The sequence below is a fragment of the Sciurus vulgaris genome, assembly GCF_902686455.1.
Source record: "Sciurus vulgaris genome assembly, chromosome: 8".
NCBI lineage: Eukaryota > Metazoa > Chordata > Mammalia > Rodentia > Sciuridae > Sciurus > Sciurus vulgaris.
In genome coordinates this window covers 20,073,992-20,097,438 of record NC_136468.1, presented here as the reverse complement: position 1 = coordinate 20,097,438, position 23,447 = coordinate 20,073,992, and the positions used below count along the sequence as shown (strand labels likewise).

The following is a 23,447-nucleotide window of genomic DNA, read 5'->3' as shown; positions in this document are numbered from 1 at the left end:
TATATTTAAGAAGATATTCAGAATTACGTTCACCAAATGTTAACAAAATTATGTCTGAATGCTGGATATATGTAATTCTAAAAAAAAATTCTTTGACTTATGTTCAGTTTTTTAAAAATGTGTTCAGAATATTTTTTAAAAAAGAAATGTTTGGAGAGATAGTTGATGTTGTCTATGTCTGTCTGTCTGTCTCTATCATTTTCTTTTTTTCTTTAACAATTTTAGCAATTAATTCTTGTAAGAATGGGTATGTTGTGGCACGCTGAATTCTTTTGATGGCCAGATCCTTATGTTATAGGGGAGAGACTTGATGGATCAATAAAACCCCAGAGACTAAAATCATAAAACAGCTGACAGCTGTGTGGCCCTTCACCAATTTTTTATTGGTGATGGTGCCAATCTTTGGTCAACCCTTTGTTATGTTGGGCACAGTACTGCTTTTCCTAAGTTTAAGTTCTGTATTAAAGGGAAGTTAGAAATGTTTGTTTTTAGAAGTTTTGATTTGATGAGGTACAAATGGCTATCTTTTATTATGCCATTGTCTAGGCTCAAGATGAGATTTACTAGACATATGGCAAAGTGTTAGTGCTCTTTGCTTTTGCACTGACAACCAGTTTATTTGGTGAATCATAATGGGTAAATGGGATGAAGGGAGACTTTCCAGCGTTTCTAGAATCATGTGCCTGAACAAGATATGAACTGGATCAGTTCCCTTGACAAGCCTATGCCCAGCATAGCATAAGAAGGCATCTAGTGACTGACCCAAGTTTTGTTCTTCAATCCAATGTCATCAAAGAGTGATTTACAAAAGAAACTTGACAAAATTTCATGCATTTGTGAAAGGAAGGTACTAACTTGCTTAGCAAACTCCAGGAATGTCGTACGTGTTCAATAATTGGTGTGTAAGCGAATGCAAAAACTCACTGTAAACAATGTGAGACATTCATACTTCCTTGTTTAAAAGTATTTCAGATTTCTAAAACATCTCATTTTATCATTTCCTTTGCACACTCCCCCACCCCACCCCAAACCCTAAAACAACTTGTACTACTTCATTTGAAGACAATTGAGTATATTTTTATTGCATTTTCCACACTGAAACATCTATTTCATAATAAGTTAGTTGTGTCCACCTCCCTGACTAGATTGTATATTCTACCAAAGGCAGAAATAATGCCTTAGCTTTTTGTGTCCCTGCTTCTCCTCTGGACGAGTAAAGTGCTTTATACATGGAAGCTCTGAACTCAACAATGGTGGAATTTTCTTGAGGTGATATTAAGAAATAGGCTCATAGAAAAATGACTCCTCTAAGGGTCATCCTACAACTCAAACTGTCCCCTCACCCATCCTTAAAATACAGTTACTGGAAGTTTGGGGAAGGTTTATTTTAGCTCTCTCCAGAAGGTACTTATGTAATTTGTACCTTAAAATATCTGCAAAAATGAAGCCAAGCAATTTACTGAGGCCTTAAGAGCTCAAGACGACAAGTAAAATATCTAGATATTTACATGCTTCACTGGTTCATCTTGACCATAACCACAGGGAGCAAATATCTGTATGAAAAGTAAAAATCCAGCCCGTTAGATGGCTGATTCCAAATAGCTCAATACTGGGTACCATGTCACCCACACATCTGTTGACTGAATATGAATTTCCCCCTTTTAATCCAGATGGCCTCAGCAATAGATAAGGCACGAGGACTTTCCCACGTCTTACATGGTGCTTGGTGTTGCAGAATTCAGCTCTTTGGCTGTTCTTCTCCCCCTCCTTGCTATTGCCTGGATCTCATTAGAAACCATTAGTGATGTAATACTAAACCTATGGAATCTTAAACATGCTTTTAAAATCCTGTGGAATAAAGATGTCTCCTACCAAACCAAAAATGCAGTGGGAATAGACAAAGTTACATTTCTTTAAGGAAAAAAAAATGACTCATTTCATACTTTCCAAACTGTTTTGACTGAAGCTTCTCAAAATAAACTTTCTGCAATAGGCAGCCTTTGAAGTCTGACTTTGAAAAAAAAATCATTTCTCAAAGATACAATTCAACCTTTTTTGGGTGATTATGTTTTTTTTTTTTTTTTTTTTTTTTTTTTTGCAGATTAACTTACTTTTATTTCTAACAGTGAATGACATGATATTAAATAGCCATCTGACTAAGAAAGAAAAGTATGTTTGAAGTGGTCTTAACTTCTACATAAACCAAATATAAAGAACATGCCATATGACTTTTTAAATTACCACAAAAATAGAATTTCCAGAACATTACCAGAAGGGGGATTTGGTCCATTAAGAATAACAAAACAGTTTAGATGTCATGAAAGTGGAAGATTAGGAGCGTAGTTAAGCTTAGTAACGATATTTTTTATTCATACACTATTTCCTAGGATAGGCAACATTTTTAATTTTTCACAGTCTTGAACCTTAATCCTTGAAGGGTAATTCAGAGCTTACGTACTGCAATTTGTTTGGGGTGGCAATTTGCCATTGACTTGCCTCGGGGTTCTTTTGTACTCGTCCAGCTGTGGGACTTAAAGGTGGTCATTTATTAAGTCCAGGTCTACACATGACCACCGAAACAACTGGTTTTCAATAAAATCTTTTTTTTTTCTTAATGCAAACAGCCAGCTTTTGTGCAGTTGATCGGATTTATTTAAGACATCATTTGCTTCTATTCAAGCATCAGTGAATAAAATAACTGTTAAATGGACACACTTTTTTTTCTTTTTTCTTTCTTCCTTTCTTTTCTTTTTTTTTAATGAGAGTTTCCCCCTTGGAGAAGTAGAAGGAAGGTAGATTAAGACCTGTATTCTAGTTCCTAGTCTTCCATCTCTGTGTGATGCTTTTTTAACTTCCCAAGCCTCAATTTTCTCATCCACAATGGAGAGAAAAAACACCTCCTGGGTTTTTTGGAATACTAAATAAGAGGTGCTGGGGCATTGGACAAACACTTGGCACACAATAAATGCAAGTGTATTCCCAATGCCCCTCAGCTGCACAGGTGGAGTCCTTTGTTTCATTTATTTTCCATCATGTTGGCAACTTCTTGACAAAAAAGTGAAGAGAACATTTGGCACTCATCCCATTAAATTGCTAAAAATATTAGCACCTGAGATCTATCTTTCTCCATCAGATCTGTGCTCTGGAGCCTCTTGCTTCTGATGGGCTACAAGAAACCACATTGCTAGAATTTATGTTGTTTCCTTAGACTTTTAAAGCCTTACGTCTCCTTCCTTGTCCCTTTTAAACCTATCATCCAAAAAGTGACTCTAAACTCTTCTTGAATCTGTATGTATTTTTAGCCTGGCACCAACTTTTAAAGTAATATATTCCAAGTATTAACTATCCATAATGTGAAAAGGTTCTTTTATTTGACCTGAAACTATTGCTTCAAAGTATTAAGACTTAGAGAAAGTAGGGAAGAAAGGGAGAGGAGTAAGGGACCAGGAGCTTACTAGAAAATGTCTGGCTCAGACATTCAGGCAGATCTAAACTTCAATTCCAGTGCTGGCTGACTCTAGGGCATAGAGCTGTTTGAGGATGATAGGTACCCACGTTCAAGCAAGTCTGCTTCGTTACCCTTGTTACTGCCACTAGAAACTTCAGACTGGATTTCATTTTTCAAAGCATTTATTCTAAGCAATTAAGGTAGTTCAAGGACTTTAAATTGCTATAGACATAAGCATTAAAGAGAGATTTTAAAAATTAGTTTTTCTTCCCTTTACGCAAGGAGAATTTCACATTCTAACATTCATATTTATAGAGGCTTATGTATATTGTTTCAGAAAAAAAATGTGAGGATTTCCTGTTCAGTGAAGTCATTTAGAATTGGCTGTTGGTTTGCACGATTTACAAAATTATACGTAATTATGCAGTTGATCTAAAGGTCTCTAATCATATAATAACTCAAGGTCCTTTTTTCTTACTTACAATAAAAATTATTCTGGCCCTTCCTGAAGATGAATCTGCAAAATGATTTACTCATCATTAATAGGTCAATGCCTTAGACACCGGAGTCAGAGTTCAAGGTGTTGCAACTAAGAGAGGATCCCTCTGCAGACTGACCTGAGGAGACCGAGACAGGTTGGGGGGAAGTAATTGCACATTTCTAGATTCCACACAGATTTTTTTTACTCCAGAGTTTCTCTGTTACCATCTTGCTTCAGGTTTCAAGAATCTCCAAACTTATTCCACACCTCTAGTTGAGCTCCCTCCCCTGTGATCCAGCCCCATCTGTGTCTCCCCAAACTGCTGTTTCTACAAACCTCTCAGACCCGAAGAACAAAGGGCAAAGTTGGCATCCATGGACCTAGTCAGTGCACTGTTGCTCCCCACCCTCCCAGCCCCGCTTCTAAATGAGCTTGCCCAGAGAATTGCTCCTGTCTCTCTGTTCGTGTGACTTTGTTCTTTTCCCAGGCCTCAGGTAGCCTTATTCTTCTTTCTAGTTACCTACACTTCAATTCTCTAAGCACCGATCTTCTTTGTGAAGCTTTTCCTACGTATTCCAGATCACCTAATCAACATAGCAATTTTTCTGGTCCATTCTTCATCCTTTGATAGTTGAAGAGATTGCAGCCTGCAGTTTATCACTTGCCCAAGATCACGTGGCTAGTTAGAGTGTCACCAGGGCTTAGAATTAAAGTCTTTAACACCAGTCCTTCTCACACACAGCAACAGCTGCCTGAGTCACCTGACCTAACCATGATAATGGACATCTCACTTACAATAGTGTTTTCGTATTATTGGTTCATGTCTGCAACATAGGATTGCCCAAGTTCTTCCTGGATTACTCTTGCATTTCAGATCCAAATAAAATGATTGAGGTCTTCATCTCAGGATTTCTAAGAACACAAGAAAGACACAGAGTGGTGGGATGCTTCATTTTTCCTGTCACCTCCTGCTTCAAATTCCTGTCATTCTCTTACAGCCTCAGTTTGGTGTCTATCATCTTCACTATGAGCATGAAAAAATTCCTTTTTCCTTCCCTCCTATTGAGCAGACTAATGGATGGTTTGAGATGATGGGAGAATATGGAAGTACAGCCCAGACTATATCACAGATTTAAATTGATTTTTTTTTAATTTGAAGAAAAATAGCTCTTCGCCTTAATTCTCTCCCATGTGATTTGGAAGTAGATGGGGTCATTTGCCTACATGACTACAAAGCAAGGCCAAGATGTTCATGTAAACATAGTCATATACCTTGGGCTCACATCCTTAGTAACTCTAAGAAGCAAGAGAAATTTGTTTGTTAATGTATATATTTTTAGATGTTGATGAACCTTTATGTTATTCATTTATTTATATGTGGTGCTGAGAATCAAACCTCATACATGCCTCACACATGCTGGTCAAGTGCTCTACCACTGAGCCACAACCCCAGCCCTGCAAAAGAAATTTTGACATCGAGTTTTTCTTGTCCTTGGCCCAGGTTGAATTCTTAAGCAGATCTCTCATCCCCACTGACCAGGACAAAATTCAGGGGTCGATGGATATATTTTTCCCTTTCAATTTATACAGTTTTGAAAATGAATCTGGTACTATTGTGCAGAATGCAGTGAGATTAGGAAGAAGCCAGAAACAGAAAATGGGAGTTTGACATTTCCTGAGCGTTTTCTTCCTGTCAGTTACTCACTGCTGCTTACAGCATTTAATTCCCACAATGACTGTGCAAGGTAGATCTTCTCCAATTTTCTTTTTTTCTTTTTTTTTTTGTACCAGAGATTGAACCCAGGGGTGCATAAATACTGAGCCACACCACCAGTGCTTTTTATTTTTTATTTTGAGACAGGGTCTTGCTAAGTTGCTGAGACTGGCCTTGAACTTGCAATCCTGCTTCAGCCTCCCAAGTGGCTGGGATTACAGGAGTGTGTACCATGGTGCCCAGCATCTTTTCCATATTTTAGCAGATAAACACTTTGCCAAAGTTACCCGGCCAGTAAGTGGCAGACCTGAAATTCAAACCCTAAACTGTGTCGCATGAAAGCCCTTGCAGTGCCTAGCCAGATGATAACTGCGGTGCCCAGACCCAAGAAAGAGTGTGAAAGGCAGCAACAGAGGTGGAAAGGGAAGTGAAATAGCCCACACTTGATGAGGACTGGTTGTATTTGTGGTGAGGGAGAGGGTGACGTTTCAGATCGCAGCGACATCTCTCATAGTGCTGGAGGTAAAAAGAAGCAGGGAAGTCAGCAGGAGAGAGGGACCAGGGAGGAGAAGATGGCAAGGCCCTGAGAGGTAGAGGTGTCAGGTGGAGGAGGTGGCTTCCCTTTCATCCTCTTCTGTTGAAAGCTATGTGATTTTGCATGCTCAGGGGACCTCCTACAGGAGCCGAACTGAGTATCCCCCAGTCACTTGGTTTTTATAACCCAAGAAGGGCAACGTGTTCAATAGACTATCACCAAGAGCCTTTTTGGGCAGCTTATATTTATTCATCTTGCCTGGCAAGTGGGCACAGGGGGCAGGTGTCTGGTTTTTGTTACAGCCTAGAAGAACAATTATAGTTTCATTAACGGTAACGGAGAAGCATCTGAGATGAAATCACACCACGTCCAAACAGACGGCTCTGTGGCACTTTTCTTACTAAAAAGTTGTTAAGTTTGGCAATCCTCACTCTGTTGCAGTCAAACATTTTCTTAGCCATATTAGGTTATATGGAAATAAGCCAATATCACAGCTGGTGTATGAGTAGGCCCTCTGCACGGAGAATTTTTTTTTTTTTTTTTTTTTTGAGAGAGACTTTTCTTACTGGTGTAAAACGAATAGAGACAAATGTGGCTCAGGGTATATTTTGAAATATGGCTGGAAAGAAAAATAAAAACTCCAACCTGAAAGAATTAGGCTCAGCCACTGAGACCAAAATCAGACTTTCAAGCTTGGAGACTTGGAGAAATTCGGACATTTGTTTGTTGGTTATTGAAAGGTGTGTCAATGTATTAAAAGCTCAGCCAACCTTATCACAGATGCAAGGGGAAAATCAGAATAAGATCACATGAGCTGTCCCACGGTTCTCTACTCTCGCTCTTACGACATAGTCTCTAGAGTTAGAAATTGGCATTTGTATTCGGGATCCATGACATTCTGAGCAATTCTAGACCCCAGACTTAACTTCAATGTTTGTTAAATGAGGTTGACATACTATCTATCTCATAAGGTTTTATGAGATTCAAATGAGATAATGCATGATTCAACTTTTACAAGGGAAAGCATGTTTATGTGCCTTTCATTCTTTGCCTTCTAAACAAGTCGTAGCAGCAGAGAAAATAATTTTTAGGTTTTTTTCTGGTCCTTTGGCATATTTATCTGCCTTCATTCAGACTTACCATATTCTGCTTTGGCAGCTGGTTTAAGTGTTGATTCATATATTCATTCAACTATTTGGTGTGTTGAACACTTAGCAAGTTCTTAATGAGTATCCTTCTCAAAATGCTAAACCCATAAAGCTTCCTCCATTGTCATAGTATTAGGTAGTCTTTTGAAATATTTTGACTGTTATCCACCAATTCCTTCCATCTATATGTATATATCTATATATTTATTGAATGAACCCTGGCAGGCAACTGCAAAATGCTAAGGAATCAGATGTAAACAAGTTGGACACATCTTTATGGGGCTTTCAGATGGGTGAAAAAGACAAGCATTAAATATACACCAAACATAAAGATCACTACAACTTGGGATTGTCCATGAGAATAAATAACAAGAGTTCCATAAAAGAGAATAATGTGGTGGTAAAATTTTAAAAATTGATATGTCTAATGCAACAACATTAAATTTACTATACCTTGGCAATAAATGAATAGGATCTTGGAAATCTTTATCATCTGTCTTGTGATTGCACTGGAACACAAAATCAGTGTTTTTAGGGTGTCGCATTTACTATTCCAAACTTGTTTGTGGGTTTAAAGAAAGTTTCCAGTACTATATATATATGCACACACATGTGTATATGTGTGTGTGTGTGTATGTGTATATATATATACAGATAAGGATATATATGTATGTGTGAGTGTATTCCTAATGAGATGCATGCAAGTTTTATAAGGTAGAGTGGGGAATCATTTCAGCCTTATAGAATGGCATGCCAAGATTGTGTGGCCTGAAAGAGTTTGATCCATGGAAGAAATGGAAGGAAAACTAGTGCAACTAGATCTCAAAAGCAAGCAGGAGTGGTAGGCAGAGCCAGACCACTGTATTGAGGACCATGTTGAAGAACTGGATGTGCATTCTACATGCACTATGAAGCTGTTGAAATGTCTTAAGCAGGGCAGTGACACCAGGTGAATGTTTTTAAGGAGGCAGTTGTTTGCAAATGGATAGAATATTAGAGCAGAGGGACCCACTGGGAAGCTCCTGGAATGGTCTAGATGAGACAGGGTGGCTTGGATTGGCGTGGTAGTAGAGATGGCAAAGATAACCGGACCATTTCAAGCAAATATCCTGAAGGCAGAATCATGTGGCTAAGTCATTTATTGTACAGGTGTGGTGGGAACGGAAGGTGAGGGAGAAGGAAGTGTCCAGAGTGACTCCCAGGTCCAGAGCTTAAGCAGCCTGGTGAAGATTGGTGTTATTTGCTGAGACAGGCAAAACTTAAGAACTTGGACTCTGTTCATTTTATATTCTATCTGTTGAAAGAAAAAGGAGCAGTGATGGAGTTCTTGTTTGTTTGTTTTTTAAGAGAAGAAACAGAAGTAAAAAGCATAACCTCTGCCTTCAGAGCGCTTGCATTCCAAGTGTTAAACCCATGAGCTAGCTCTAATGCTGGGGGGCTTTTTAAACCAGCAGGTCTCTGCTATGGTGCTGTGGGCTTCCTCACTCCTAGGACTTCCTCTCTCTCCTCTCTTCCTCTGTGTGTGTCTGCCTATGATGAGCTCGGTTTTCCCATTTAATTTGCTACACCTCTGAATTGTCTCGTTTTCAAGACTTCAGCTGGTCAGTCTTTTGGTTCTAGCTTTCCATAACACAGTAGAGTGTTGTCTACAACAATCTGTGACATACTTCAAAATAACTGGAAAGGACAAGAACAAAAGTTCCCAACATATAGAAACGATTGATGCTTCAGGAAATGGAAGTGCTGATCACCTTGATTGGACCCTTACACATTGTGCCCATGTGTCACAGTATCATACTGCAACCCATAATATCTACAAATGTCGTGTCGCGATTAAAAATGTTAAAAATAGATCATGAGAACAAGCTGGTTAATAGGAGAATGAAGAAATAGATTCATGCATAGTCAATGAAAGAAAAATAAAGCTGGAATAAACCTGCCAGGTTAGAAAATAATTTCCCCCCCAAAATCAGACTTTTAAAACAATATTTGTTCTTCTTTTAGCACTTCCATAATTTCGACAGTGAATGGACAATGCCGGTGGTTTGCCATTTTGTCCTGCTGTTATTTGCTGTGAATCAAGTACAAATATTTTGGTGGCATTGCAATAAATGCTCCAACCTCTCCAGTAGGTTATTTGAAAGTAAGAAGAATTCACAGAAAGAAAAGGTGATCAATATGTGTTCCCTGAGAGTCATCACTAGAACACTAAGCCTGCTACAGTGTTTTTAAGATTTAGGAATAAAGATAATGTACAAGAATGTCTGTGAAAGCATTACTCGTGGCAGCCAATACCTGATAGAAGCTCATTTTCCAGTGTTCAGGAATGACTGCACAAATAGCAAGGGGACTAATCACACTAAAAGAACAGGAAAGGAAACCATGTGAACAAGAATGATTACAAGTGAAAAAACTGAATGTATAATGTGTCAAAATTTGCTTTTCTCTTTTCTTTTGGTACCAGGAATTGAACCCAGGAGAACTTAACCACCTAGCCACATTCCAGCACTTTCTAATTTTTTCTTTTGAGCCAGGGTCTCACAAAATTGCTTAGGGCCTTGCTAATTTGCTGAGGTTAGCCTCCAACTTGTAATCCTCCTGCCTCAGCCTCCTGAGTCAGTGGGATTATAGGTGTATACCACTGCGCCCAGTTCAAATTTGCTTTTAAAGTAGAATTATTTTCTCTATATATTTCTGTAGGCTCTAAATTTTCTATAATAAAAGGTATATTTATATATTCTCTATGAAAAATGTGTATCTACATAGCATGCAGAGATAGGGATGAGTTTACAGATTTGATGATTTGATGATTTGAGGCCTTTGGCAATAGAGTGAAATAGCAATGAAAGCAGTCTTGAAAAACGTCTTTTACTCCATTGATAAATAATTATCAAGTACTGGGTGAATTCTGTGGTCTACAAAGCAGTATATAAATATGATTGCTCACTCATGGAGCATATGATCAAGTACCTGTCCTTTCAGATTCCCTTCCATTGGGATCGAACTGCTGAAAACATAGTAAGGACAGTTTGGGTTTTCATTTCTGAGTTTTTTCTTTGAGATACATCAGGAAAAGAAAGTGCAGAGAGTAGAAAAAAAACATTCACAAAACAACCTAAGTATCTGCACAGCCTCGATATCATTTAAATTCTGGCTCAGTGTAATCTTTTCTTTCCTCCCCCTGTATCACCCTTCTAGTATGCTTCACATGGTGAATTTGTACTTCTTCTCCAGGTTCTGGGATGGCATTTGTATGGAAGCTTAGTTCCATTGGATTAGTCACATTCATTTGTTTTTCATTATTTAGCGATAATTTATCACAATCACGTTATGTTGCAAGTATGTAAGAATCATCATCTTGTCTCTGCAAAGTATATTTCAGAACTTTTCCTTATGGAGCTGCAAGCCATGCTCGACTCAGCCTGTATTTGTGCTTGAATAAGACCACAATGGCCACAGACACCCAGCTGCCCAATGGTTACTTGGAGTCAATCTCCAAAATTTGTATTCAATTAATCAACCTTTCTCATTTAATTCAGTCAATTCAGCTATCAGTGTTGAATGGCATGAGCTGCTGTTGGCTTGTTTGTTCGCAAATGGATAGGAACACAAGCTTTAAAATTGCTATCCTAGGTGATAAACTTATTGTGAGATGTTCCATTTGAATTTTTTTTTTTAATGTACAAACTGGGTTTCACTGGTTGGTCCATATCTGCACATTATCCTTTATTTGGTTAAAAACACACTTTTTTTTTTTTTTTTAAAGATACCAAACTTGGTATAAATGTGTGGTTATAAGAGATTGAAACTTAGATATTGCCCACATTATCATCAACCAGCTAATGTTATTGCCAATAAAGGGGTCAGTACCAGGCTTCAGTACCAGATTCCAACCATCTACTTCAATATCTGTTTCAATATGGTTCTGGGAGAAAGGACACTGGATAATGATGTTTTCATCAGAATTCAGAAATGGAAAAGATTAAGCACCTGCAGACTTCATTTATTTATTCACTTAACACATATTTATTGAGAAACTAATGTGTTCCTAGAGCTATGGTAGGCACTGGGAATATAGAAATGGTTATGACATATATTGGTTAATACTTATATTCCCATGAGAGCTCTGTGAGGGTAGGATCTCCTCTTTCTCCATCTCTACGATATCCTTACCAGGTTCTATTTAATAACTGGAAATAATATCCCAAACTGGATCTGACTTCATAAGGTAAGAATAGTACATCAAATCTTAAACTATTTTTCCCCATATGAAGGATGATATTCACAGAAAAGACTTTCATGGAACACATGTAGTTAGTCATTTTTTGTCCACTCAGGAAAGATGATTAAAATGCAATTGAATGAGCCAAGTTTCTAGGGATAACTTTACAGCTTTCCTAATATTTTAAAAAGTAAATCATGTGAAACCTTGTATTCTGAGACACATCTTGCAAGTGACACTTGTGATTAGACTCCACGTGGAAAGGGACACGATGGGCCACCCTACCTTCATAGAAGCCCTATTTTGATTTTCAGATGCTTTGAGGTCAGGATGTTCTTGGCACTTGTTATATACTCTTTATTGTGATTACTGCACAGACAGGCCAAATTGCAAAGGCCCCAAATAATTCTTAATAGTTATTTTGAAAATGTTTAGTCTATAATGGCAGTTAGGGATCAATCAGTGGATTGATCCAATGTATAAAAAGAGATGTAGTGATTGATTGTCCTAAAATAACAAAGAACCAGCTCCTGCTCTAGAACTTGGTGGATAAGTGATCAAATGGAGGCAAGAAAAGATCTGGAGACCTAGCTCTTCCCTGCACTAGCTGAGAAGTCTTGAGCAAGCCACTTAACCTCTCTGGGACTTTCTAGGTCCCATTTATAAAATGTTGCCAATAATACTTGTCTTATTGACCTCTGGGGTTGCCATGGAAATCATTGGAGAAAAGGGATGTGAAGGCTGTTTACTGTAAAAGCACTGGGTATTTGTGTTCTTAACCCTTTTGTGATGTTACAAATCATTTGGAAATCCGTCCGCAAATGGCTGATCTCATTGATAATAGAAGCATAACTGCCCAGTGACCAACCCACTTCATCCCCGCTGAGCATTCCAGACATTTTGGTGCAGGAACAAGGTCTATGGGAAAAGTCAAAAGGAGACTGATCAGAGGAATTCTACTGGCCCTTCCCAGGGCCCTGTACACAAAATGGTCCCCTGTGCGTTGTTATTTTGCTGTGTTTGTTAATGTCTTCAGTTTTCTAGACAATGACAGATGGATATCTGGATGGTGATGAACAGACAGAGTAACTGCAATGTTATATAAATTTTCCATAGCAAAGACTGTGACTTTCATCCATGCTATTGAACCGTCATTGGATACTCTCAGTTATAAGTGCAGTAGATAAAGCACTGTCTGCCTTTCTTTCACGGAGTGGAATGACATCTGCCAGTGAATTTTTTCAGGGTGACACACACTGATCCTTTGCCTTTTGTTACATGGGTAGGACATGGTAATTCTAGCTTCTGATCTGAGCCCTGAGTCCTACAGCAGGCCAGATTCCCTATGTCAGCATTTTGTGCTTGGCATAGACTGAACCCAAAGCTTGTATTAGGTCTTGGCACATAGCTTTGTGGTGGAGGAAAGAGGTGGGAACTTCCAGCCGGTTGGATGGTAGAGAAGAGAAACAAGATCATTCCACTTTGAGTACCATTTTGCTTTGTTTGTTTGTTTGTTTGTTTGTTTGTTTGTTTGTTTTGCTTACTTTAAACAACTGGACATAAAAAATATATAACATACAGCCTTGTGTTTAGATATCTAAATTTCAATTGGTAGTGAAACTAATAATAGAAAAATACTTAATAAAACAAAGAGAAATATATAATAGGAACCTGAAAGTCAATTCACTAAATCAACTAAGGGTATTTTTCAGAGTTGATGAAATTGAATGAATTATCTGGTTGCTTTCTTGACATATAGCCTCAACTAGAAAGTAATGAATTAGGACATTACTTCTTTATGAATATCCAAAATCCTAAGTACCAACTTCACTGTTGAGATTGAAAATAAGTTGAGAGTCCATTAGAAGTAAAGGGCTTCAATTTAGCTACACTGGTACTTATTACGCTTCTACATGCATGCAGTTGTGTTAAATTCTATAAATAAGCCATAAATGGTATATACAGTGCTTGCCTTTCCTAGAGATCAATAATATTTGCTTATCTTTGCTTTTTAAATCATAAGAGTTCTAATCTTTGTAGGTGCTTGTCTCTTAATAGGTTCTATTTATTTAGGAAGGCTCACATAGGCACATAGGCAGAAGAGAACCAGGAAGATCATATCCATTAGAAATTTTAAGATACATAAAAATTAAGTGTTCCATTTCTTGTCCTTATCAGAACCTAAGCAATTAATATTGTGCCTTAGAAATAACATTAAAAAAATCTGTGATTTTTGAAAATGATGGTGGTGGTGGTGGTGGTGGTAGTGATGGTGGTGGTGGTGGTGGTGGTGGTGGTAGTGATGGTGGTGGTGGTGGTGATGGTGGTGATGGTGGTGATGGTGGTGATGGTGGTGGTGGTGGTGATGTGTGGTGATGGTGGTGGTGGTAATGTGTGGTGATGGTGGTGATGGTGGTGGTGGTGGTGGTGATGGTGGTGGTGGTGGTGGTGGTGGTGATGGTGGTGGTGGTGGTGGTGGTGGTGGTGGTGGTGGTGATGATGGTGGTGGTGGTGGTGGTGGTGGTGGTGGTGATGGTGGTGGTGGTGGTGGTGGTGGTGGTGGTGGTGGTGGTGGTGATGGTGATGGTGGTGGTGGTAGTGGTAATGGTAATGATAATGGTGTGGCATAAGAAACAACTGGCCATACCTTGCCACAACCTTTGAACTTTTTAGTAACCACACTGCATCTTTCTTGATGTGTATGGTTCCACCAAATTCCAGCTACAGGTTAACCGTGACTCAGTAAAGACAGAGATTACCTTTTTCCCAGAAGTTGACCTCATGTATGTATGTAGCCATGGGATGCTTATCAAACACTGTCATCAGTTCCTTTCCCATGAGAAATCCAGAAATTTCATACAGCCATAAATGACTTTTTCTTTCCTATTTGCTTCAGACAAGTAGAGAACTTTTCATAAAGCTTAAAAATAAACATCTGACCTTCACCCTGCTATGGATAAACTCTTACTGCTTCTCCAATCAGAAATTACCTTGCCTCTAAAAATCCACACCCATTTTTCTGTTAAAAATTGGAAGATTCTGGCCGATGGAATTAGCAGCATGTAGCACTCTTAATTAAATGACTATATAAAAAAAATTAGAAAAGACTGCAGAAAAAAGGCCCTGATTTAAGACATCACAGCCCTGTTTTGTGACCTTACTCTGTTACAAGAAGGACATTTTTCCCTTTATACTTGTATTAAGTTGTCTCCTCTGACAACATATATCTAAGCTACAGCTTTTGTATTCCATGTTTAAGGAGAATTTGCAAAATTTCCCTGGCTGGCATTGCTGGTCTTGGCCACATGATGGAATAGCAATAAGCTAAGGGACACACCATTCTACTTTCCAGATAAAGAATAACAAAGGAGGAGGATGAGGAAGGAGCTGTCTTCATGGGGCATGGAGTCTACTAAGCTTAGTATGAGGCACTATCCATGTAATTCATTCATTCATTCACTCACTCACTCACTCACTCACTCAACAAACTTTTGTGAAGCATATTTTTGTGCCAGGGAATATGCCGAATGCTTGGGATTATCAACAAGACCAAGTCTCTGCCATCAAGAAGCCCATACTTGTACAATGACACCCACTGGGGCCACACAGCACAGAGACCTTAACAAAATGCTATGGAGGCTTAGAGGAAGAAAAACCCTTCAAAGTAACTATTACTATCCGGATTTTAAAATTGAAGTAACTGATATCCAGAAACAAATCTCCCTAAGACCAGACCTCTATGGAGTGTAGAGGTCTGAGGACCTGACGGCCGGTCTTCTTGTACCATGCTATGCTGCTTTAAAGGGAAGGATCCGTATTTATTCCAACTGAATGGTTCAAAGCTTTGTCTGCAATCCAGTAGATCAGTTTGTTGTAGAACATCATGAGAATTCTCACTTTCGTTGGATAACTGACTTTTTCTTAATGTGTGAGAACCATTTCCATAGTTTCTTTATTAACCTGTTTGGTAGCCCAATTCATAATATAGTATCCTAGTAATACACCCTAAGCTTCTCAGCTACTCATTTATACAAATATTTATAGAGATTTTCATACATCTAATTCCATAGTAACACCAAAAATGTACCCCCTGAAAATCAAGAGATTCTCATGCAGACTTAACATTTATACTGCATACTATGGACAGATTTCACCCAAGACACACAGGTAAAATCTTAAATGAAGCATGCACTTTTCAAAGCAAGCAGGAAATCTTGTTCAAGGTCTTAATATACACACGAGTCTGCAGACATAGGTTTGGGAAGGTGGGTGATTGAATGCAAAGAGCAGAAACAGTGGCCAGTGAGGTGAGCCCAGGGCTGTGGGGCGGGTAAGCTTCTCTGCATCTCAGAATGGTAAGCAGTCCCTGTACTGAATTGTTTTGGTATGGGCCACTTGCAAAAACATTCAATATTTCCCTTCTAAGATATGGTAAGCCAAAATATATATATGGAAAGTTCACAAAGTCATTGGTAAATAATCCAGTGTTGACTTTTAATTTAGAAATAACTGGCCAAATTAATCCCAGCCTCCCCATGCTGGCTCCCCCCCACAGCATACAGTGATTTATATTACTTTATTGTTTTCTCTCATTGTTTGTCTTTCTTTTTATTGTTTTATTTTCTTCCTGGTATAATAGATGACCGAGGACACAGAGCCTTCATGATTTTATGTATTTTGAGCTAATAAATTCCTGTTAGTTGTTATCTTCGCAGATGGAGGCTCCATCCTTTTCAAGGCACGTGTTATATGAAGAATCTTTTTAGCGATGTGTAATACACAGAAAAGGACAGAAACCATAATTGTGCAGAGTGATGAGTTTTCTCAGGATGAACACAATTGTGTTGTCAGCGTCTAGAGACAGAATATTACTAGCATGCTGAAAGCCCTCTTAGTGCCCTTCAAAGTCACATCCCCCACACCATCGTCGCCATCCCAGGATTAGCACTATTCCAACTTCAAAACCAAGTGTTCATTTTGTCTGCATTTGACTTTAATATGAATGGAATCATATAGTAATTTTTCAGTGTCTTGTCTCACATTATGCTTCTGAGACCAATTGCCTGAGAATACCTAGGTCACTCTACTTGCTATATGGCATTTCATTGTTTGCCTGCCATAATTTATCTATTTTACTATTGATACACATTAAAATTATTTTGAGTTTTTGACTATTATGAATGGTGCTGTTATGATCATCTAGTTCATGTCTTCTGAAGAATACATGCTTGGATTTCTGTTATGTAGGAGACAGATTTCTAGGACATGGGGCATTATGGATATTCAGCTTTAGCATATACTGCCAAATATTTTTTCTAGGTGATTTTTCCCATTTATATTACCACAGAAGTGTGTGGAACTTCTAGTTGCTCACCAACACCTTGAATTATTAATCTTCTGAATTTTAGCTATCCTAAATGGTAGTTTTAGTCCTGAAAGTTTTAATTTGAATTTTTCTAATGATTAGTGAGATCAAATACTTCTTCAAATGCTTGTTGGTCATTTTAATATCCTCTTTTTATAGGTGCCAGTTGAAATCTTTACACATATTTCTATTGGATATCTATCTTATTGATTTGTAGAAAATCTTTATATATTCTAGATATCCTTTGTCCGATTTAGGTACTACTAATTTTTTTTTCTCAGTCTGTGCCTTGATTTTTCATTCTCTTGGTGATTCTTAATTTTAGCATAGTACTATTTTACACAATGACTTTTATGACCTGTTTACAAATTCTTTGCTGTCCCAAGATCATGGAAATAGCTTTAATATGTAAGTTTCAAACTTAGTTCTGTAGTCAATCTGGAATTATTTGATAGAAGGGTGTTAAATAGAGGTCAAGACCTAGCTTTCTTTTTTCCATATGGACATCCAATTGAGGCGCTGGATTGGTTGCTCTCCTCCGGTTGGAGATTATCTTACCATCTGGTAGTTTGATAGAGGCGAGGACATTCACTTTATTGGGATAGGACTGAGGTGATCACAACTCATCTGTCGCTTTGTGTGACTCCGTCAATCTCTGGTGTGCTCCCTCTTCATGGATGAACCCTCAAGGGTTTTCTCCTCCTCTTCCATCTTCTGTTACCATGTTTTATCAAAGTATGATTTACATGTACTAAACTTCACTCTTTTTGTGAACAGTCCACAAGTTTTGATTGATTTTTAAAGTTGTGTAGTAATCACCACGAATAGAGTTACATGATGGCTCTGTTAATCCCAAAAGGATCCTTTCTTTTTAAACTTTAAGTTTTTCCTGCTCACTCTTTGAGACTGCTTAAAATATTGCTCTTCATCTCAGAAATGTTCTGCTTTACTTTTTTACTCTCTTCCGTTATCTTGCCTTTTGTATATTAAGGGCAACAAATGCCTCGAGGGGGGACTCACTGACTGGGAAATCACTATCCCAGGCCCTCCTTCTCTCCAGGAAGATATTGGCTCCTCAGATCCTGGTTATTGCCGACAGTCTCTGATGCCTTCAAATAAACTGTGAGTTTTTTGGAAACTTATCCAGATTTTGCAAGTTGTTCCCAGTGAGAACACTGGACTGCCATAAGTTATTGCATTAAGGCAAATACCTAAGTCAGTCAATCTACATTCAGCAGACTTATTAAACACCCCTCCATAACATTTTTCTAATAGTTTTCAAAAGATCAATGTTGGCAGCTATGACAAAGCCATGTATTCAGTTATGGAAAGAGCTGGGAGCAAGACAAATTTGGGTTTTAATTCTAACCATCATTTATCAACTATGTGGCAATGAATCCAAACCTGTTTCCTTACTCCCAAATGGGGGTAATAAAAATAACTACTTTCACAGCTTTCTTGTGAAAATTAAATAACAGATATCAATTATCTTCTACATAGTATGCATCTGATAAATTATAGACATTATTATGTGATACATTATCATTTAGGTCTGTCAGAGCTACATAATACACTTATGTCTCAGAAATGATGGAGAAGGGGTAGGAGTAGTTAGCCCCGAAAAGCAATACTCGTCTCTAAGAACCTCTGAGATGATGAAAAGGAGCATTCAGTTGACATTTTTCCATAAGTGCAGATTCATTCACAGATACTAAGATAAACACAATATATTTTTTTCCTTGAATTATCCTAAAATTATACATATACCATCTCAGTCACAGGACTCTTAAAATTCTACTACAAATGCTTCATGTTACAGATGAAGGAAGTGGAATGCAGGAATGGTTAAATGACTTGTTCAAGGTCAATTCATTCATTTATATCCATTGAAATGACCCAGATTCCCTAATATCACATATTTTCTGTCTTCTAACATACCTTTAGCTCAACTATAAATGTAAAATGGAGACGATTATTAATGTTTTATTGTTACTGGCTCATTCTGACTAGAAATCATGGATCTATTTTTAAATATTTTATTTTAATATCCAGCCCCCAAAATTACATGACTCCCTGCCAACTAAGACTGAAATAGCTACTTACCATTCCTTTCCCATTCCAAGGATTATGTCCTGAAGCTTTTCATTTGATTGTAAAGAAATATGCCTTATCACCCAACATAAAAGAGTAAGAGGAACAGGTAAACCCACAGAAAGCAGCTCTCTTCAAGCTACCAGGGAACAGGGGAGTGGGAACCTCTGTCCCTCCGGGCACTAGATGCAAGGTGGCCGGGTGCATCCTCTCTGGGCATGGGTAGGTCACCACACGTTACTAGCCTCATGCTTTCCAGCAAAGGCAACACTTCTGAGGACCATTTTTTTTTTTTTTTTTTTTTGGTAAGCTCTCTTTGTTCAGCACATCATTTGGCCCATTGTTCTCTACTGAGGGACATACTTGCCTGAATCCCTTCGGGACTAAATGACTTGGACACCTTGCATGATCATGGAGCACGTGGGCATCACAAGAGAGCCTCGCACCAGGATTCCACTACTGGATCACTCTTCCCCAGGTCTTCACAAAGGCAACTCCTACCTAGAAATGTATTCTTCAGAGAGACCATCCCTCACTATGTGCTGGGGTCCATTTCCTGCTGCCCAAACAGAATACCACAGACTGAATAATTTATAAAGAAAAGATATTTTTGTCTCACGGTTCTGGAGACTGGAAAATTCAAAATAAAAGTGCTGGCATCTCGTGAGGGCCTTCCCACTGTGTGACGTGGAGAAGGCATCACGTGGCAAAAACATGCTCAGGTCTCTTCCTGGGAAAAAGCCACTAATCCCATCCTAGGGGCCCCACCCTCATGACCACATCTAACCCTAATTGTTAACACCTGAAGGCTTCACCTCCAAATAACATCAGCATCTGAATTTGGGGGGTAAATTTTCAACACATGAATTTTGGGGGCACAGTCAAAAACCATACTTCCAGTGACCCTCCAGGGGCCCTGTATCACATCCCACAATTTTATTTACTCACTATGAGAAACAGGTATTGTGCCTGGCATGGTGGTGCATGACAGGAGGATGGCAAGTTCAAAGCCAGCCTCAGCAACTTAGCAAGACTCTGTTTCAAAAAAAATTAAAAATAAAAAAAATTAAAGAGTGGGCTGGGGATGTGGCCCAGTGGCTAAGCACCCCTGGGTTCAGTCCCTGGTACCAAAAAAAAAAAAAGAAATATACATATGTAATGTGGTTAGCATAATCACACACACACACACACACACACACACACACACACTCAATGAAGTAGTTATTGTTATTTCCATAATGTACACACTCAATGAAGTAGTTATTGTTATTTCCATAATGTATGTAGAGCAATATTATGAAATGACAATTGTTTTCTAGAAATAGTAATGTTGAAATCAAGGGACTCTAATGCAACTGTGTAATGTAAAATTTTAATTAAATTCTTCTTTAGTTGGTCCCTCTTTTTGGCTATAAGGTTTCTATTTTCATGAAGGGTTTCTCATTTAATCTTTGCAATAACTTCCCGTTATAATAAGTGATCCTCTGAGGCCTTCCCCTCCCTCCAGTTCCACACATCCAGTTGGAAAGTGGCATCTTTCTAAGAATACTGGTGGTAGACATTTAAAGTATGACTTTAACCATTTTTTGCAAAGATGTACTGGCAACGTCTTTCCATTTGAATAACCCAGGAAAATGCTAGTTAGTGTCTCTCATGCTACTGAGTGGCTTAGCTGGGGGTTTCCTAAGGGCTCCACGAAAATCACAACTCTTGGAGAGCTGGAAATCTGATGGAGGGGAAAGAATCCCTCCTTTCCTTTTTTAAATTTTATTCTTCATTATTTTTTGATTCATTGTACACAAATGGGGTACAACTATCATTTCTCTGGTTGTCCACGAAGTAGAGTCACACCGTTTGTGTAATCATACATGTACATAGGATAATGACGTTTGTCTCATTCTATTATCTCACACCTCGGTTCTTCCAGTGACTGTTTTATATTAAACTCACTTATTCCCACTACTGATCAGATGGTTAGGTCAAAGGAGCAATCAATAGTGCTTGGACTGTTGGCTACTGGCTGGGAAGGGCCGAGGGAAGGGAAAAGGGCTCATTTGCCTGACACGTCCAGCTCCCTCTCCTATCCTCCTTGGATCTTTTGCTCCTGACCACGTCTGGTCTAGACTCAGCGTGGCTCACATAGAACTTTGGCAACTGCCTCCAAGTCAAGTTGGCCAGAGTCTATGTACTGGACACTTCACGAAGAGCTCTGGGCTGGAAGGACAACGTGAAGACTGGTTGACCTGAAGGGTTCACCCCATCATCCACTTGAAGTTACAGCGTAATTGATGAGGGAAAAGACCTTAAGAGCTCCATTCACTTCCTGGCCCTCAGACCCAGAATCCAGAAACAGAAAAAAAGAGTTATCTGAAGACAAATCCCTCTTTTAGTTACTTGTCCCCTTCCTTTCTCTTTAAAGACTTCTGTCTCACTAACAGAATGGTTCATGAAACTATTGTTTTCCACCCATTGATAGCATTTTCTTTCTCTTTTCTGTTTAATAATTTCCAAATTTTAAAATAAAAATACTGAAGGATTTGGGAGCAGAGAAAGGGAAACTAGTTAAATAAATATTGACCTTGTCAGAGCATTGATATACTTATACAGCCTTCTCTACCTCATCATTTAAAATAATTCAGAAGAATCATTAAGGGGAATAATCATCGTATTTACTTTCTTTAAAATGCAAATGCACAATAGCTATTTCTATTGCAAGCCTTATTTCCCCCTAAAAGTCTTAAGTAATAATGGTACCTGAGAAAGAACTAGAATTTTATTTATATTTTTAAATTTTTCAGTACCAGGGATTGAACTCAGGGGCACTCAACCACTGAGCCACATTCCCAGCCCTATTTTGTATTTTATTTAGAGACAGAGTCTCACTGAGTTGCCTAGTGCCTCACCATTGCTGAGGCTGCCTTTGAACTCGTGATCCTCTGCCTCAGCCTCTCCAGTCACTGGGATTACAGGCATGTGCCACCATGTCCAGCTAGAATTTTAAAATGTATGGTCTACATGTACTAAAATTCATTTTACTTAATTACGTCTTAATCCTCTCTTTATTCCAGGTATCAACAAAACATTTCAACATCATCCAGCTGAATTCCATAAAGTTTGGTGAATAACCAGAAGACTCAGAAGTGGATATCTGACTGCCAGCCTGTGAGTAGAGTCTGGGTGTTTCTTTGGGCTCCGCTCTTAGCAGTTACGAAGCCTCTCTGCCTGATTTTCTATATTCCTGCACATAAAGGTGCATTGTGAGAAACCAGTCTTCCTGCTACGCCCCTCCTAGCTTACTTAATACTTACCAGTTAGAACCTATTCAGTTTTGCAGGAATCGTTCCCCTGTTTTATAATCTGACTTTCTGCTTCATTTTTTAATCTTTCCAGCATAAGTAATAGCTTAAAATGGTCTTGATCAGTAATGAAGTCTTTGCTCCCTGTAAATAATGCTGATGACTTGAGAAACAGGATGAGTCAGTCTTTAAGGGTAAATAAGCTCCTTTTCATGAAATGCTGATGATTTCAGGAGCAATAAGCACCCCTGTCTTTCAATGAATTCCCTCACCTGGGAGGAGAATGTCCCCCAGCAGGAAGAGGGGATCTGGGAAGAGAGAGGATGGAGAAACCAAAAGAAACTTCACCCACTCACAGTTTCGCCATGGCTCACCCAGTAGGAAGGAAAGTTTGGGGGGACTTTAGCACTGTTCTCAGGAAATTCTTGTTTCAGGATCGTATGAGTTGTTCCCTGTGCTGGTCTCCTTGGCCGGCCACAGCCAAATTCCAGAGACTGAATTAGAAAACAGATTGTTTTCTCACAGTTCTGGAGGCTGGACGTCTGAGATCACAGTGCCGGCCAGTTACTCCTTCTGAGGCTGGTGCTGCAAATGGCCGCCTCTCGGTGTCTTCACGTGGTTGTCTCTCTGCAGGCACCTGTCTGGTGTTTCTCTCTGAGTCCAGATTTCCATCTCTTGTAAGGACACCAGTCGGTTGATTAGGTTCACCCTAAAGACCTTGTTTAATCCTAATCACCTCTTGAAAGAACTTACCTCAAAATGTGGCTTCACTCCAAGACATCGGGACTTAGGACTCCACACAGGAATTTGAGGGGACACAGTTCAGTTCCTAACAGCACCATCATCATTTTCCGCTCTCACAGGCTGATTTAAGCTTATTGCATTTGATCTTCCCTCTTCCCCTCCTCTCCTGCACTCCCTTAGCACTGAGGACACGCTCAGAGCCTTTGGGTTCTCCACACTGTGCTCAGCTCTCCCTCCCCGATGACATTGCTTAAGTTCTGAAGTTGGAACATGTGCCTCTTACATCTCTCCCAGCACTAGAGGAAGTTTTGTATACAGTAGTCACTTAATAATGATTAACAAATGAATGCACGGCTAGATGATTACATGCAGCCTCTGACCCTACAACCTCTTTGCTTTAAGT

The 23,447-nt window shown here is 38.9% G+C and overlaps 1 protein-coding gene across 4 annotated transcripts in view; it reads left to right on the top strand.

Annotated features, from left to right (window-relative positions):
• The window catches only part of CALD1 (caldesmon 1), a 175,360-nt gene that overhangs the window by 39,762 nt on the left and 112,151 nt on the right, over positions 1-23,447 (top strand). For all 4 annotated transcript variants that reach the window (XM_079150160.1, XM_079150162.1, XM_079150166.1 and 1 more), the window contains exon 2: positions 22,073-22,166. The gene's annotated coding sequence lies outside the window, so the exon portion shown is untranslated. The remainder of the gene's footprint in view (positions 1-22,072; positions 22,167-23,447) is intronic.